The 16,508-nt window shown below is 32.9% G+C and overlaps 1 protein-coding gene and 1 long non-coding RNA gene across 27 annotated transcripts in view; one reads left to right on the forward strand and one right to left on the reverse strand.

Moving 5' to 3' along the window:
* LOC106871599 (tyrosine-protein phosphatase Lar) overlaps nt 1-16,508 on the forward strand; it is a 591,306-nt gene that overhangs the window by 117,275 nt on the left and 457,523 nt on the right. Inside the window, exon 1 of one of the 26 annotated variants that reach the window (XM_089358893.1) lies at nt 831-1,306. The exons of 23 other annotated variants lie outside the window; for them this stretch is intronic. The gene's annotated coding sequence lies outside the window, so the exon portion shown is untranslated. Of the gene's footprint in view, nt 1-830; nt 1,307-16,508 lie in introns of those variants that run through there. 2 more of the 26 variants (XM_089358871.1, XM_089358888.1) reach the window with 2 other exon arrangements.
* Nucleotides 1-16,508, reverse strand: part of LOC128248925 (uncharacterized) — a 93,894-nt gene that overhangs the window by 60,329 nt on the left and 17,057 nt on the right. The window lies entirely within an intron of this gene.

Consider the following 16,508-nt stretch of genomic DNA (forward strand, 5'->3'; position numbering starts at 1 on the left):
TGTGTGTATATGTATATATATTTATATATATGTGGGTGTATGTATATATGTATGTATGTATGCATGTATTTATGTATATATATATGTGTGTGTGTGTATATATATGTATATATATATGTGTATGTATATATATATATATATATATATATATATATGTATATATGTAGATATATATATATATATATATATGTATATATGTAGATATATATATATATATATATATATATATATATGCAAATATGTATGTATATATGCATATATATATGTATATATATGCATATATATGCATATATATGTATATATATGTATGCATAAATGTATAAATACATGTTTGTGTGTGTGTGTGTGTGTGTGTGAGAGAGAGAGAGAGAGAGAGAGAGAGAGAGAGAGAGAGAGAGATGGACACTTTTTTCTCTTTCTTGGTGGAAAATACTAATTGAGACTTAACTTTTCATTACTTAGCAACTATAAATAGTATAATAAATACACAAAGAAGGAGGCAAAAATAATTCAGATCACTTTTTGTTTCTAATGTTTGGTATTTCTTTTTTTCTACTTCTTCTTTTATTTTTCATTATCTACATACATCTGTATATTTGCTGCATATATCAAGAACATAGAAGCGGTATGGAAAGGGAGAGAGAGAGAGAGAGAGAGGGGATTAACCCAATCAATAATTGAGCACTTACATTTGTTTCTAATTGGGCTGTATAAGTTGATGCTTTAATTGATGTTTGTCTACTGTTTCATGAAAACAACAACAACAGTAGCAGCTTGAACAACAACAACTACTATGATGGCGATAGCAAAATCCCCATGTCATTGTAGCAGTCATAAGTTTCTTAAATAACAGTTATTTCTGGAAGAGCTCAGCAGAGAAGGAAGAGGAAGAGGGAGAGAGAGAGAGAGAGAGAGAGAGAGAGAGAGAGAGAGAGAGAGAGAGAGAGAGAGAGAGAGAGAGAGGGGGTAGGAGGCAAGAATAGAGCAAAACAAAGCAAAGCAATTAAATTACAGCAAAAATATATAGTTATTTTCATTGTCAGACAAACAACATATACTACTATTTACATCTATCACTATATAGGTATCTACCTATCTATGTACCTATCTTCTCTGTTTATCTCTATTTATCTCTTCTTCTCTCTCCCTCTCTCATACACACACACACACACACACACACACAGTGTTCACGCTTTGTACATCTGGATGAACTTTGAAGTGGAAATATCTTATAAAAAGACTTCTAAACTCTCACACACTCACACATGATATAAACATACTAAATAAGAATTAAAAAGATGCTGTGGTAAGTGTTGCATTTGTCTTTTAAATCCTTTCTATTATAAATTAGCATTTGTACATTTATGTACAAATACTATTTCTTTACAATAAATTAATTGTAAAATACAATATCAATGAAAATCCCTAAATGAATACTGTATTTTATGAAAATAATCTCTTGAATAAGTTTTATGTGCACCAAAATATATTACAGCTCTTAATTTTGCAATTGGGAAAAAAAAAAAGTAAATGTTAATTACTCCAAAATTATAAAGTCAATGATTTATTATTTTTTTTGGCAATAGTTTTCAGAAAATTAAAGCTCACATTAAATATACATTATAGTATTCATTACATTTAGATTATATATAAATATATATATATATATATATATATATATATATATATATATAAACAAACTAGCCTAAATTTTAACCTTTGATTTGCACTTACACCAAAACTGATGCCTATTCACTTTAAGGAAATTGCCATGCAAAAAACTAGTCTACTGTACCAAAGTAAATATCAAATTTAACCTCCATTTGCTATAATGGTTTAACCAACAATTCTTTCAAAGGAAGATTCAATCAACCTATGCATACATTTCAGAATGTAAACAAAGCAAAATGTGTAGTTATCAAGTTATATTTGAACATTAAAGTTCACTAACCTTCCTTTTAAATATTAACTTCAAAATATTATCTTTTACAAAAGCAATTTTCCCAGTTATGTATCTTTGAATCATATGAAATATTTTTTCTTCCATTTTTCCATTTCTAGTTCACTCTAGAAAATTATTCACTTCTTGAGCCATGGGATTTAAAATTCTAAAATACTTTAAACCTATTATATGCACTAATCACTAATAATGTCCCTTATATTTTTCCACAGAACGTGTACAATTTTCTCTATAGTTTGAATGACTTCTACATTGTACCTTGTATACATTGTACCCTATGACGTTCTCTTTCTCCCCTTATGTGTTGGAAAACTTTCCCAACATACACTTTATCATTATAAAGACCAATACAGTTCACTGAAAATGAGTGTTGATCATTTATAATTAGCACATAATTCTCAGACGATTTATATATATGCAGTCATGCATGTATGATTGTTTATATGCTGATATATATGTATGTATGTATGCATGTATGTATGTATGTATGCATGTATGTATATATATATATATATATATATATATGGGAAAATCGAAAATTAAAAAGAGCAAATAATAAAACAACAAAAGTCAAAAGGACTTACACGTGATGGAGTGTATTAGCTTGACATTCAGTATAGGATAGAAAAAAGAGTGGGTGTATAACGTTTTGGGGCTTGGCTCTTTGTCAGAAAGAGGATAAACAAAAAGTCTGGAGAAGGAAGAAATGGTCCAAGAAAAGTACGTATGGTTACATGGCTGAAATGACCAGAAGTGGAGAGAAATAGAGAAAGTGGTTTTTAAGGTAGTGTAAAAATGGCCAGTGTGTGTGTGAGATAGTATCTGTGTGTGTGCTTGTTTGAGTGATGTATGTGTAAAGGAATAGTGTTGAACTAGTGAGTAGCTGCCATTTGATTTCGTGGTGAGAGGCAAGGTGATGAGTGTGTGAGTGCGTAGGTGTTGCTTTGTGTATGTGTGTGATAGTGTGTGTGTGTGTATGAATGTGTGTGAGGGCATGTGTTTAGGCGTGAGTGTGTGGGCATGTGTGCATGAGTGTGTGTATATATATGTCTACCGTGGAGGCGCAATGACCCAGTGATTAGGGCAGCTGACTTGCGGTTATAGGATTGCGGTTTTGATTCCCAGACCGGGTGTTGTGAGTGTTTATTGAGCTAAACCCCTAAAAGCTCCACAAGGCTCTAGCAGGGGGTGGTGGCAAACCCTGCTGTATTCTTTTACCACAACTTTTTCTCACTCTTTCTTCCTGTTTCTGTTGTACCTGTATTTCAAAGGGCCATCCTTGTCACACTCTGTGTCACACTCTGTGTCACACTCTGTGTCACACTCTGTGTCACACTCTGTGTCACACTCTGTGTCACACTCTGTGTCACACTCTGTGTCACACTGAATCTCCTTGAGAACTACATTAAGTGTACACGTGTCTGTGGAGTGCTCAGCCACTTGCACATTAATTTCACAAGCAGGCTGTTCCATTGATCAGATTAACTGGAACCCTCATTGTCATAACTGATGGAGTGCCATGATGATATATCTACCAATTCCATTTGGGTATCAACCCTGGAGTTTCCTTTATTAAACCCATCCATGGGTACTGGCTATCAGATACAATTATGAACAGAAATGAATAGTTTTACTGATTCCCAATCACATGGTCTTGGGTTCAGTCCCACTGCATGGCACCCTGTGTAAGTCTCTTCTACTATAACCTTGGGCTGACCAAAGACATGTGAACAGATTTGGTAGACAGAAACTGAAAGAAGCCTGTTGTATTTATATATATGTGTGTGTCTTTGTGTCTGTGTTTATCCATCAACTATCACTTGACAACTGATGTTGGTGTGTTTACATCCCTGTAATTTAGCGGTTCGGCAAAAGACGCCAATAAAATAAGTACTAGGCTTACAAAGAATAAGTCCTGGGGTTGATTTCTTCGACTAAAACCCTTTAAGGAGGTGTTCTGGCATGGCTGCAGCCAAGTGATTGAAAGAAGTAAAAGAATAAAAAGAAGAATACATAGAGTTTATATTATTATTATTAACACCGAAAATGGAATGAGCAATTCATTTAATAAAATAAATTACTCAGTCCATTTCCCTTGTTAATGTTCATATGTATCAAGTCAACAATATGGTAAAAACGTTAACACATGGGTAAAATGCTTAGTGGACTTTCGTTTGTCTTTAGGCTCTGAGTTCAAATTCTGCTGAGGTTGACTTTAGCTTTTGTTCTTTTGGAGTCAACGAAACAAGTACCAGCTTAGTTCTGGGGTCAAGGTAATTGACTAGCTCCTGCCCCCAAAATTGCTGACTTTGTGCCAAAATTTGAAACCAACACTGATACACACACACACACACACACACACACACACATAAATGTATGTATGTGTATTTGTTTTTGTATGTATGTATATGTGTGTATATATCATATATGTATACATGTATGCATATTTATATGTAAGTATATTGTGTGTGTATGTATATATGTGTATGTGTGTGTGTGTGTATATATATATATGTATATATATATATATGTGTGTGTGTGTGTGTGTGTGCGCGCGCACACACACACACATACGCATATATTTATATTCCTTTATCATGAGAATAATTCATTTCTCATACCTATATAAAACATCCTTTCACATTCACTCATAATTATTAAATCAACCCATTATTCCATATTTGGTTGTCTTCTCTTTATTCTTCATCCTTACTTGCATCCATATTCTGGCTAATTCTATTCATTTGCTTTCTTCCTTTTCTTGGCTCTGTATCACTCTATATTTCATGATCTATTCACTCTACCCCTTACATGTATACATTTAACTGATTTCTGATTTTCCAATATGGTTTGATGAAGCCAGATTTTTAGCAAAACTTTGAAGTCACTGTCACCATTTCAAAGCTTACATATATATGTATATATAATTTCTGTATCATATCCTGTTAATCATCCTATTGATACAGATTATAACAACAGGCATGGCAACACACACACACACACACACACACACACACACACACACATTAGGGATGCCTCTAAGTTTTTATTGCTTTTTTTAAGGGTTTAACATCTCTGGAAAATTTGCATAGTTTTTAAAGATTTGGGGGGTTTTTTGGGGGTTTTTTTTTGCTCTTTTGTGGGGCAAGACAGGAAGGAAATGGAAGCGGCTTCAACCATCAATTACTGAAACCTTAATTTCATATGCAACATTGGTTTCATTGTTGTTATTAACTATAGATGTGGAATAATTGTTTTTCTCTTTCTGCTCCTTTCCACACAATCAACTACGATATTTTGTTGAATATTTTTCTCAATGATATCCCATTGCTTGTCATTCCTCCATTTTCAAATTGCTTTATTCTTATCTCAAAGGATAATGATGACCTGTGTATGAATCATAAGCTGCCCCTGCCACTCTTTCCATTCCAATTTCTTTGAAGTCACCATGTTTAGTGAAGTCAAAGAATTGCACTATAACCTATTGACTTTAAAAAAATAGGGTACATTGGATCATATAATTATAGATGCAGTATGTCTGAATGAGGGATGGGATGGCGAAGTCTAAAATACTTCCGATCATAAGTTTACTCAAACAGGGCTGACTTGGGTTAACTATCACCAGCAACAGCAACAATAATAATAATGGCTTCAAATTTTGGTACAAGGATGGAGGTAAGTTGGTTATATCAACCCCAAATTGATGGAAACCAAGGTTAGTCTCAGTGGCATTTAAACTTAGAACATAAAGAACCAAAAGAAATGCTGCTAAGCATATTTTCTGGCACACTAATGATTCTTTTAGCTTGTCACATTAATGATAATAATAATAATTTGGGGGGAGGAGATGAGTTGATTACATCGACCCCAGTGTTCAACTGGTACTTATTTTATCGATCCTGAAAGAATGAAAGGGAATTTGAACTCAGAATGTAGAAACAAGCGAAATACCTCTAAGCATTTTGTTCAATGCGCTAATGATTCTGCCAGCTCGCCGCCTTGATAATAATGATAATGATAATAATAATAAGAAGAAGAAGAAGTAGAAGAAGAAGAAAGAAAAGAAGGAAAATTAAATGGTGTGGGTGATAGAGATTGTAGAGTGTTAGACAAAATGCTTTGCAATATTTTGTGCATTGAATTGTCAAGTTGGCAAAATTGTTAGCACTCTGGGCAAAATGCCTTGTGGCATTTTGTCCTGCTCTATGTTCTAAGTTCAAATTCCACTGGGGTCCACTTTGCCTTTCATCCTTTTGAGGTTGATGTAATCGACTTGCCCTTGCTGGCCTTGTGCCAGAATTTGAAACCAATATTTAGTTACATTCATTTATGCACTGATAGAATTCATAGAGGCTTATCTGGAAAAGCTTTACACATGGGTGCAGGTTTGGACACATGGTTAAGAAGACTACTTATAATTTGCTGCAAGTACTGTGAGATGAATTTAAAGCATATCTTCTCTTACAACCTTAAACTTTGCCATGGTGTAGTAAACCATTACTTTTGCATACCCTGTATCAGCAATGATAGGATGAGGGTTATATTAGCACAGTTCATTTCAGCAATAATATTTCATTGCTTAGCACATACAATCTTTCTCATTTTGTAATAAGAAGTATAACAAGTCATTTCATATAAAACATCAGCTCTTAATTCATGATACTGTTTAAGACAAAATGCTTTCAATAAAGTCTCAGTTTGAGGTTATGTGTGTGTAAATGAAATGAAAATGTGTTGCAAGAAATAATTCTGAATGATCTATAACATACATTTGTACAACAAAGACGAATAAAGCTATATCAAATACCATGCAAGATAATTTCTTGATTTGCTTAAATAATCGTCACTTCTGGTGGAGAAACAACATTTGCTTGGTGGCATTTGGGACTGACTGTAAATCTGAATGAGAAGAGGGAGATAATCACAAGAAGCAAGAATTGACATGTTACTATGGGAAAGATAATCTGATTGCCTGGAAACAAAAGAACAGCTGTGGATTTATGTCTCTGGCTCAATAGGTATAGTCAGTGCAGCAACTGCCCTACTTTGCCTCCAGCAAAACATAATACTTATGCATGCATAAAAGAGTAAAACACATTTGTTTAGGTAATTTTCATAACTGAAACAATCTATTCCAGTGAATATATCAATAATAATGATGATGATACATATATGAAATATATTTAATTTATTATTCTACTTCTGTACTACTATGCTTCAAGTGAACTACAACGTTCTTCATACATATATATATATATATTCTTTTACTCTTTTACTTGTTTCAGTCATTTGACTGTGGCCATGCTGGGGCACCGCCTTTAGTCGAGCAAATCGACCCCAGGACTTATTCTTTGTAAGCCTAGTACTTATTCTATCGGTCTCTTTTTGCCGAACCGCTAAGTTACGGGGATGTAAACACACCAGCATCGGTTGTCAAGTGAAGTTGGCGGGGGGGGGGGGGGACAAACACAGACACACAAACATATACACACACATGCATATATATATATACATACATATATACAACAGGCTTCTTTCAGTTTCCGTCTACCAAATCCACTCACAAGGCTTTGGTCAGCCTGAGGCTATAGTAGGAGACACTTGCCCAAGGTGCCACGCAGTGGGACTGAACCCAGAACCATGTGGTTGGTAAGCAAGCTACTTACCACACAGCCACTCCTGCACCTATATATATTAGACAAGAATATTTGCAAGAATAAAACTCAGCTGGAATTTCAGAGCTCTGTTGGTTACAGAAGGCCTTTCTTTCTCAGAGTGAAATGAAGCTAGCATGCTCTTCTGGACGAGCAATGTCAGTGTGCTTGTGTGACAAAATGCAAATGTGTTCAAAGGAAAATTAAGCATAAGGGGAATCAGATGTAGTGTACAAGAGAGAAGATTACACTGGTATGGTGGTTATGTGATGAGTATGGATGAGGACAGCTGCACAAAGAAATGCCAATTGCCAAGTGTAGATGGAACCTGTGAAAGAAGGTGAGAGGGGATGAAGTAGTAAAGAATGAACTCCAGATGTTGAGTCTCACAGAGGAGATGACAAAGGATCAAGATGGTTGGTGATTTGCTGTGCTTAAGAAGATTTTTCCATATCAACACAGATGAAGCCCTAGAATTTATATCTTTGCTCCTGCGCCCAAACAATCTCTGACATTTTTCTTCCACACTCAACACTTTTCCACACTACTCACTTTTCCACACTACTCACTTTTCCACACTACTCACTTTTCCACACTACTCACTTTCCTCACTATGACACTATTCACTCAGCTACTGTAATCATATGAGGGCAGAGCTGACCATATTTTATCTGAAAATTTTTGCACTTTCACTCACTCCCCCCACCTGCCAGGAGTCACTTTGTTTCTTGTGTTCTCAGTATCCTTATCTTCCACTGAGTGCCTCATTTCATTTCCACTCTTCCCCTTTACAACCTCACATTCTGCCAATTGCTGCCCCTATTACTTATGTTCCTCTACCTCTTTTCTCACCCCTATGTCCCTATGTACCTCTGACCTTGTCTCTGACGCTATGTATCTCTCATACATCACACTCCACATCACCTGTACTGCCACCTATCATCTCCCTGTCCCAATTCTATTTCCTCATTCCAGCATGGAAAATGAATATCAAACAGTGATGATGATGATATTGATGAGGGTGATATCGATGAGGTTGATGATGATATTGAAGAGGTTGATGATGATGATGTACATGTGTGTGTGATTGTGTATGTATTGCATGTATATATGTGTATGTGTCTATCTTTGTCTACAATGTTATTGTTCAGCAATTGCAATATATAATTTAAAAAATCAAATCAAACAGAAATCTTAACTTTATTGCTTTCCAACATAATGCATGTTACTATTTTATTTGTTTGCAAATATTACTTGGCCAGATGTGACTAACAGGTGTTGTTGTTTAGACCTACCTAGGTTAGCCCTTTTTGAACAAACCAATAATCAAAATCAATTCAATTATGACCATCTCATCTTTTATTTAGATGTAATGTACCCAGAACTACACTGTCTAGTGAGCTTTTTCTTTATTTGAGTGTGATTTGAGGAAGATTTGGTTGTTATTTCTGGCAAATCAACAAAGCTCTTATTAGCTAATGATTGAATGATAAAGTTGTGGACAACTGTAAATTCTGACCAAAATAAACAAAAATGTGTGATAACAGTTTAAATAGTTTTTATTATATTTTCTACTGGTTGATGAATATACTTGGGTCAAGTTACGTTGGCCACAATAAAATGAAGATATGATTCATTTCTGTCACCAAGAAAATAATACACAGAAAAGATTACTCTGTTACTAATGTAGAGATGAACATCGCGTTCTATAAGCCTGATGGTGACACACACATGTGTGTGCGCACACACATGTGTGTGCGCACACACACATACACATGCACACACACACATGGGCACGTGTGCACACACACACACACGTGTGTGATACTTGTAGTTGGTGGTAAGTCAACAAAGAAACCAATAGAACGGCATATATATATATGTACCAGATAGAAGTGTGTGTGCATGCCTGTCAACCACACTGTAAACAGTGTCAGGTGGTAATCTCCCCTATGCCAGATCTTCAATATTCCTCTACATTAGCTTTTTCACCACAGAGATCAGAAACACCAGTCTAAGTTATTGATTGATCAAAAAAGTTAATAGTGTAAGATAGTTTAGGTGCCAGTTTTTCTGACTTATTGAATAGTATGGTGTACCAATTGATTGATTCAAAAAGTAATGATGTAGGTTTGGCTCAGCTGAAATTAAGCTGTCAACCTGTGGATTTATGTTTGAGTCACTGATATGCTTCATCTAATTTACTTCAGATTCTCAGACTCTTAGAGTCAGTCTTATATTAAATATGAGTAATTGTGAGAAAGAAGCATAGGAACAAAATGACTGTACAATATATATATATATATATATATATATATATATATATATATAATAATAATAATAATAATAATAATAATAATAATAATAATAATAATAATAATCTGCATCTAACACTCTAAATCCCAATGAAAATTTAGAATGTTAGAAATGCATATAAGTTTAAAATATTTTGGCTTGCTTCACAAAATCTGTACATGCATGCATTATTATTTTAGTGTCACAGATGAAATAGAGACAGATAAAATATGTAGTTTTGGGCCTTTACAACCTAGCTTCAAAACCCATGAGAGCTGACTTTGACCTTCGTTCTTCAGGTGTCAGTAAGTTAAGTACTGAGTTGGGATAGTTTCAATTGACTGTTCTCATTCCCTCAAAATTTGTAGTTTTGTGCCTAAATTACAAGTCATTAATTTTACGTTAGCAGATAGGGTAAATTGATGAACTGCTTTACAATAATTAGTTACATCCTTTACATTTTGAGTACACACACGCCTTTAAAGGCCAATGTTACTCTTTATCCTTTTAGTTACTTACTACATCAATTAAATCAAGTCTACTCCTTTTCACCTAAAATTGTAACTGTGTACCTCTGATTAAAATCATTATCTTTTTAGAATTTTCACATTCAGTTTGAATATGAATTCATATATTTCACACACACATAATATTTTTTTTCAGTATATATAACATGTAGCTAATAAAATAAATCTTTCTGAAAATCTATATTAACTAAAGATTATTTAAATAGCAGATAAATATTTATAAATCAAATAATACTTTCACATTAACGACAAAGATTTTGATTACACTATTTTTTTTTTAGGGTTTGGATAGGTACAGTTGTCTGATTCCAGTATATTACTAGTATTTATTTCATAAGATCACTTGCTGCTTTATTTGAACTTGGAACCATCAGAGATGAAAGTAAATACATCAAAACATTTTGTGTGTAGTTTTATTGTCTTAGCAAATTCCACTGCTCTGTGTATTGACACCTGCTGAAAATAGCACTGAAAATAATCTTTAATGCATGAATATTAATTCTATTGTATGTGTGAGACAGGTGGTTAGATAGGGTGTGTGTGTGTGTGTGTGTATACACTCACAAAAGTATGTATGTATGTACTCATACACATGGCTCTATGTATGTATGTATACACACACACATGTATGTATGTATATATACGTATATATATATATATATATACATACACATACAGACATGTACACAGAAAATGTGTGTGTGTGTGAGAGAGAGAGAGATCATTTATCTTTAATAAGCTTTTAAAACTATTAGGAGGCTAACTAATCTAAAATCAATCTAACATTATCTTAATCTAACCTTTAAATTCAGCATGTTCTTTAATTTAATTAGAGGAATTCCTCAAAGGAATTTTGATGTAAAGAATATTGAATTTCATTAGTTAAAAAATGTATAAAAATCAGATTTTTTAAAACAGAGTAACAACAAAGCATTTTGGATGTTAAAATAGTTTCCATATTATTAATTCATCTTTGATTTATCTTTAACACATAAACTCACTAGTGTTGTAAATCAAGTAAAACAGTTACCATTATTTTGATATAATATAATTAATGGCAGTTTTTAATAAGATTGAGATAAAAATTGATTTCTTTAGTCCTTGCTGGTTTACTAATATACTAGATATATTACTCACATACAAAAGATTTTTCTAGAGCAGGGACTTCAAGCTGTAAAAAGAATTCAGATTTCATATAAATATGTATATAAAAGAAGTTTATAAACAGATTAATTTGCTGATATCAAGTTTAAATTTAGTAAAAATTTCATATTTAATAGGCTGCTCTATGTATGAGGAGAAAAAGGATATTTTCTAAGGATATTTTTCCATGCTAATATAGGTTAGATCAGTATTTCTTAACCATTTTTTTTATAGCCCCACCAACTTTTAAGTAGTTGTTATGTCCAGTGCCCGTGTAGGTGGTAAAAGAACATGACTAAACTAACTTAACATGGATGTTAATTTATAAATTTTACTCTAAATTGGATTGTATAAGATTTTAACAGTGAAATGATAAAATATCAATAAAGACAAAAGTTGTAAATTTACTTTATACATCATTAGTTAATGACTTCCTTGTGCCTGTTCAGACCTCGTTTTATTTTAATTACCATCATTAGTTTTATCATGTATAATATAATGACTCCTATAGGAGTATGTTAATTATGTTACCTTACTGTCCCCTAAAACCTAACGCCCCTTCAACATGCCCAGTGCCCCCTTGGGTGTGCTACTGCCCATGTTGAGAACTGATAGGTTACATGAATATGTCCCTTATCCAACTCATGCTACACACACACACAGACACACTCATACACACACACGCACACACACATATATATATATATATGTATAAATTTACCGAGATAGTTCTATCAAATTAGACATGAATGTATTCGTGTGAAACATTTTACTATTGTTGTTTTGTAAATATAAATACAATACATATATTACTGCCTATATACAGTATTGTACTGTATATATTACTTATGACTAGTGGTATGTCTTCTGCAATATTTTTCATATTATTCATCAAACATGATATGATTGATTGAAAGATACATAATTTCTTGATTACACATTACATTATGAAAAATATATTATTATAATAATCAGGAAAACAGACCTAAGATGCGTTATTCAAATTTGAACATGCAACACGGCACTGTGCCTGTTTAATATTCATTTTTCAGTTTCTTCTGAATGTTAGCTATTTATAAAGTTTTCCAACTTCATAATCAAATAAATGTAGACTAAATAATTTTATGGACAAAAAATTAAACTTTGCAAAATTTCATGCAATCTCTTAATTGATCTAATTTAGCCTGTCATAATATATGAAAGTGTCATTAAACTATATAGCAGGAGTTGCTTTGCAAATATATAATTTTCTTCTATATTCACCAGTGTAGTGTATTTTGTATTACATATGTTGTTCGTTCACATATTTCTTTAGAGGTGTGACTTTAATTTATGATGAGCGAATATCTCATAAAACTTGCTGCCAGTAGAAGGTTGCTTATACCTGACATACATGCTCTTTTATTAACAACCTTTGATGTTCTTTATAGAAGTGAATATGTAAAATTTTAATATTACATGAAAGTAGTGCTCTAACTTAGTCATAGCCCTGAGTTCTCTACATTAAGGTGCATAGCTACATTTCACTCTTTGTTGGAAGAGGAGAGACATAAATACATGAACATTTTATTTCATTTCTTCGCACTAGATAAAAAAAGATTAGGCAAAATGTTTATTACAAGGTCTTGAGTGTTTGATGAAAGTAAGTGAAGAAGATTTGGGGATTTTAGCATGCTAATTGTTATTTAATCCTAATCCAACCTTGATCAAATAGACTTGTGATCAAAACATTCTTGACATGGACATTAATTCTTTTAAGTCGTATGTAGGATTACATTAACCAATGAAGTATTTTTTTAAGACAGTAGGGTGTGACCTGAGAGGGATATGTGTGCTATTTCTAGCAGGTTGAGTGATAATTAGAGATTCCCTCATTGGGCTGCTAGTTTACAAAAGCAGAAGCTGTAGTAGTAGTAGAGATAGAAGAAGAAGAAGAGAGGAGAAACAGTATCTCTCTAAACCAGTGTTTGCAGCATGTTGGTATATGAATCATTGACAAATATGCTGGATGATCTTTCTCTTTAAAATATGATCTAGAATGCATGTGTGTAGAGGGTGTAGCTGTAGCTGCTGGTTCCCTAATATGTGAACAGTATCCCAATGTGGATCACATTTGAGTTCTTTAAAGAGTCAGAAAGGGACAAACTCTGAAGAATTTTCATAATCTGAAGTGGAAGTATAGTATTTGGAATGTAATTTTTAACAATTATCACGCTTATCACACAGTAATTTTATTACTATTGAAAATAATGATTTTTTGTCAACAGAAATGATAAGTGTGATAATTAAAACTTCAAGATGAACATTGAAAATCTAATAATATCTGATTATATGACATATCCTTAATGTAAATTCAGGTTTGAGAATTATTTCAAAATTAAATTTTAAATAGAATCTGTATTTTCTGCATTAAGGAACAAGTAGAAAATCATATTTTGATATATTTTTATATATATTTCTTGACTAGTATACTTCATGTGTGTATGTGTCTATCAGTATATGGTTTAATGTGTCTGCCCATCTATATATATATATATATATATATATATATATAATTCTGTATGTTAATAAGTTGTCTTTTATGAAATTTCTTCAAATTTCCTGTAATTTTGAATTGTGTTCATTCACAATTATGGCTTTGAAACCAAATATCCTGTTTTTTTTTTTTTTTTTTTTTTTGTTTTTTTTTGTGTGTGTGTGTAGAAGGTCATCGTTTTTCCATTGATATCTAAACTATTGAACGACTTTTATTCTATGGTTTTGTATTGCAATGAAATGAGTATTCACATTTACATATTCTTCTACAAAGGAAAGAATCAAAAAAGCTGATCTAAAAATGATTAAGTAACACCTAAAAATGTCTTGACTGCTGAAATTAACATTAATGGAAGATGATAGTTTTAATCTAGTATCTATTTGTTTTTATATTTTGTTAATATTGTCATGTTAGCAAAGACTAAGTTTTAGGTTTTTGATTATGCCATATTTCAAGCAAGAATATCCACTAAACTACTATCAGTTATCTTTTGTTAGACTTTCTTTTCTTTGGTTGGGGAGGAACCTTCCAGATCATTTATTGTATTTAGTTAACCTTTTTGTACTTTAGTATTGATGGGATTGTTACAAAAAGGATCAGGCATGGATTTGTGGTTAAGATCACTTTACAGCCAAATGGTTTTGGCAGTCCCACTGCATGGCTACTTTAGCAAATTCTCTTTGATATAGGCTCAAGCTAAATAGTGTCTTGTGAGCAAATTTGGTTGACAGAATGAGTAATAAGCCTGTCATGTGCACACATACTTGTGAGTATGATTATTGATATTTTGCTTGTTAATGTTTAAGCAAAGAGGTGGTAATGTTGACATTGTGACTGGTTGCTCTGTGCTTTGGACTTATGGAGTATAAAAACCTAAAAGACAGGTAAAAGTTGGCTGCAGGAGAAGCATCAGGCATAAAATCATAGTCCTGTATCAGAATCAATTCTTCTCCAAGTCATGCTGGCATGGAAAAAACTGGTTGTTAAACAAATGACCACACAGTTGAGCAAAGTCACTAAAAGAGAGATGTACATTATTTTCCATTGAATTTTCAAGTCCGGTTAACAGAAAATGTTAGCAGGAACTTTAAAGTACAAACCAAAGTTGTGTCTGAACAGATGCCAATGAGATGCAGTTATTTTCAGACACTCCTTTTGTGAAGCTGTATGTTCCTGATTTCGTTTAGTTAATGAATGTAGGGAAAAGATGTATCTATTTGCAATGGAAAGAATCCAGCATTTTCATCTCACACTGTTACTTTCTGTTTATCTAATTTATAAAGTAGCTTAGGTCATACAAATACATCATAGAGGTACAAACGAAACTTTCTGCTCACACGATTTTATCAGAACTTCAGAGATCACATGGACTAATTTAGTAGCATCTACAATTAAATTATATGAAGTATATTTTCCTAGATATTGTTTTTAGCAGTCAGAAATTAAAACAAAAAGAACGAACAAATAGCTACTGAAATAGAGTTATATGAAAGATAAACCAAATTAGTGTTAGAAAAACTGTAATTCAGTTTAAGCTCACACTATTTACCTTCAAAATATTGAGGTAAAAATAGCACAATTTTAAAAGAAATGATAAAGAAAACAGACTTAAATATAGCTACCTCACTCCTACGTTAAGGAAGTATTGCATTCTTGGAAATCTTGCCATAATATGGAATTCTGAATGATATCCTTACTCCATTGTATGGATGTCAATGGACAACTGGTTTCACATAATGGAATATGTTACAGCAAGGTTTTTCAAGAACTTCCATAACAGAAGTGAAGCCTATAGTTAATATGTGAGTGTGAGACTGTAGTGTAACCAGTAACACTGTCACTAGGCAAGTGGTTTTGAATTCTATCAGTGGGTCTGTTGATTTTTTTTTTCTTTCTTTTTCATATCTCATACCAACTAGTAGGTATGGAGTATATATCAGTTTTCTTACATCTCACCACGAAACACATATATACTTCCATAATACCAGCACTCTTCTAAAATATGCTTATGCTTTACAGAAGCCTACGGAGTTTCTGTTAAGGTGCTGATGGCAACATAAAGCTATTGAAGGATCAAAACTCTTTTCAAACCCCACTTCCTGCAGTTTTCTGTTATCTAAACCTCTAATATATAGAAAATGTACATCTTCATGTTACAGGAATGAAGTTGTATGAACTTCATAATAGCTGGAATGTATTTAAGAATGACTCTCCTGCCTCACTCATCTCTCCTCATCTCATCATGATTATTATGCCCACCTCTGCACTAACAACTATATCCATTCCCTCCTCTCTGGAATTCTTTATTTACCTGTATTTTTCTATGGCTAGAAACTTTAAAATATTTGAGAGAAACATTTACTAGATCACATCAGTATCAAAGGACTTGTATT

This window comes from Octopus bimaculoides, chromosome 10 (assembly GCF_046866305.1).
Source record: "Octopus bimaculoides isolate indiv1 chromosome 10, ASM4686630v1, whole genome shotgun sequence".
In the NCBI taxonomy this organism is placed as follows: Eukaryota; Metazoa; Mollusca; class Cephalopoda; order Octopoda; family Octopodidae; genus Octopus; species Octopus bimaculoides.